Here is a 3,505-nt window from a genome sequence, read left to right as displayed (position 1 = left end):
AATAAGCCTGTCACTAAAGGAGCTCTTCAGGTCACTAAAGACGGCCTGCATTGGGTGATCCTCATTGTTCATGATCCTCCTGAGCTTCCGACCCATTCTCTTCTCCAGGATCGTCTCAAGGGAGTCTGGCATCACGCCAATGATGTACTTGGCCAATGCCCCGGTCGCTGCCCCACTCCCTCTGCCGATCTGGGGAGAGCCGACTAGCACCATGCTTCCTCCAATACATGTGCAGTTGCCAGCCCCGAAAGCGGGGAGCTTCACCGGCAGGACGTAGCACGTGGGAGGATCACACTATTCCCACCAGTTCCCTTCCGCCCCGAACAGGTGCCCCGACCGACCAGAGGAGGCGCTATGTGCAGCGACCAGGACACATACCCCTATTCCGGCTTCCCACCCGCAGACACGGCCAATCGTGCCTATATTGATGCCCGAACAAGCCGGAGGTAGCTTCTAAATCCAGTTGGGTTTAACAGGCATCTAAAGTTGAATGTCATCAGTGACAGCATAGAGAAACTCAAGGGGCCCAGGACAAAGTCAAAGTCCACAATATTACATTGTATTATTGACTTAAAAACTAGTTCAAATTCAATCAAAGCTTTATTGGCACAAGCACAGACATTACACAATACAGAACTCTTCACCATCGCTTCATCTCATCCTCATCACAGAAAGCCCTAACTATTTATTGTACTTTTTTTTCCAATTTTATTTAACCAATTAAGGATAGATTATTATTTACTATGCTAGCCAGGCAAGAAGCAAAAAGCCTCTTGATGAGAAATTGTGGGAAAGAGAGAGAATATTAAGAATAAAAAAGTAGTAATCAACATAATATATGATAATGATAAAAGAAAAAAGTAGTAAATCAAGCAAATATCACACACAGCGCTATCAGCCTGTCAGAAGTCATGCTCAGTGGTGACATCGTCATATTCAGTGGTGACATCAGCAGCGATGTCATCATATTCTTCTTCATCCAATCCCTCGTCGCCTCCGTCAGGCTGGGTCATCTCGGTCATAACGTAAGGTGTGTGTGTGTGTGTGTGTGTGTGTGTGTGTGTGTGTGTGTGTGTGTGTGTGCGCGTGTGTGTGTGTGTGGTGCTACCTGTGCTCCTGCTGCGGTACAGAGACACCATCAGGATGGTGGCGATGCAGTATGGACAGAAGACCACTAGATGGCAGAGCGGTCTCACCCAAGACGGGGGAGCAGGAGGAGGAGTAGGAGCAGCAGCTGTGGAGGAGGTGGGGTACAGTCACCAAGATAATCAGGTAATGCAATTTGAAGCGGTAGGCTTGAAGGCAAGAGTCGACACTCTGATGCATTTTTGGAAACAGCCGCTAGAGGCGCTGTGGACGGTAGTGTCAAAGCAGGGCCACCGCCATCTTGACAGAGAGGACACCATGACCGGGAAGGGGGATTCAAAGTGGAAAAAATAGAAAGCTATGCTCGGCAATCAAGTGCAGAAACTGTGACAATAAACAACATGCCTTTCATCCATGGACTGCGGAACGCATCTGAACAAGGGGGGGTGTGGGGTGCGGGCTTAATTGGGGGGGCTTGTTCGGTGCCATGGCACGAGTCCGATACCTCACGAGTCCGACACCTCACGAGTCCGAAAAAAGAGGCTAACTTCCCCCAGACCCTAACCCAAAACCTAACCTCTCCCACCCCCACGCCTAAACCTAACCTCCCCCAGAACCTAACCCAAAACCATGAGGTGTCGGACTCGTGAGGTATCGGACTCGGGGGCAGTCCCCGCTTGTTCACGGGTGACCTAAAAAAAGTGTCCCTTTTAAAGCCAGATTTAGAGCAATATCATTTAAACTAAGACTAAGACTAACATACACCGCCACATAAGCATGACACACACAATACACAAGCTCAGATTAACCTCTGATCCTAATTCACACACAACAGGCCAAGCTATTTCCAGATAACCCACAGATGAATCAATAGCGTACAACATCCAGTCCACAACCAAAAGCCATCTTGCCTGCCACAAGTTAAAATCAAGTCATATTATCATATTCATGATTCACCATGTTCAGCACCCAAGACAGAGAGAGGCGGGGTGTGCAGTGTGCACAGCGGTGCGCCCCACACAGACAAGCGCAGCTGCGCAGTGAAAGCCAATGAACCAACACACTCCAGCAGCCACATGAAAAATTATGAAAATAATGGCTTTAGTTTTGTTTGAACAACTTCCCAAAGACCAGTCTGCATCACTCATTTTGCTGGACAAATTCCTTTGCGACTGCAGTGATGTCCACTTGTGCCAATTCGTCCCTGTGTAGGTGTGACCGCACATCAACTCACTCAGTCTTCTCTGTGTCATTGTTGAGCCTAGGTATGTTTTGATGCTTCATATTGTTGCGCGCTAATATCAACGTTTATGCTAGCTAGGGGCTACTATTTCTTCATTGCTCAACTGGCTATTTCGGTAGGCTAGAGGGACCTTTGTACGGCAGTTTGTAGGAGGGACGTTATACTTGACGCTGTTTTCCCCATAGAAAGACAGTGTTTACTTGTCTCCTTCATGCCAAAATGGCAGAGGCGTAGCGCTGCACGCTGATGTTGCAATAGAGTGATCAATTGACTGTCACTTCTTATCAATGTATGTTCTTTTGTGGTAGCACAAGAATGATCAAGCTAGCTTTGGCCTGCCCTCTGTGTACAATCTTTTGTTGGGTTTGGCGCAGAGAGAGAGAGAGAGAGAGAGAGAGAGAGAGAGAGAGAGAGAGAGAGAGAGAGAGAGAGAGAGAGAGAGAGAGAGAGAGAGAGAGAGAGAGAGAGAGAGAGAGAGAGAGAGAGAGAGAGAGAGAGAGAGAGAAGCTTCAATCAGTCGGTGGAGCGAGGAGAGGAGGGAGAGGTGGAGAGAGGACGGTACCACCACCACCAGACGGTAGGACGGGCTGGAGGACAGGCTGCAGGAGAGACCAGGAGAAAGTTCTTCGAAGGCGTGATGCAGTTCATATCTTTAAACACAACTGTGGAATAAACACTGTCCTGTCATATCATCAGGAGGTGAATGTGAGAGACCTGACCTCTGACAGACAGCCCCACCTCTGGGAGGGAGGGAGACAGGGCCGCAGGAAGTACGGGTGCTGCAGGTGCTAGTGGCGAGGTTATTATTATTTTTTTTTACAAGGGCCTGTTGCATAAAGATAGACCACCCAGTTCCTTGAAGAACCTCTAGGTTACTCCAAGAACATAATGTGACCTGTTCGGACAAAATCAGTCACATGTAGCACTGGGCCATTTGTGTAAAGGAGTGGAATTTAGTGTATGAAAAAATACATTTAGGATTTATTTGGCGAGCTACTTATTGATGGCCTGAGATCTACCGGTTCACGATCTACGTGTTGGGCAACTGTAACAGGCTCTGAATCTGACCAACCAGTATCAAACAGGGGCAAAGAACAACGAGACAGATGAACGTTTAAGACTTTTATTGTATCACTATTAAAATAAAGTTAAAAGCCAGGGGGCTAAGCGGGGCAA

Source organism: Poromitra crassiceps, assembly GCF_964638095.1.
Source record: "Poromitra crassiceps genome assembly, chromosome: 7".
NCBI classification, from domain to species: domain Eukaryota; kingdom Metazoa; phylum Chordata; class Actinopteri; order Beryciformes; family Melamphaidae; genus Poromitra; species Poromitra crassiceps.
Note: the sequence above shows the minus strand (reverse complement) of the source record.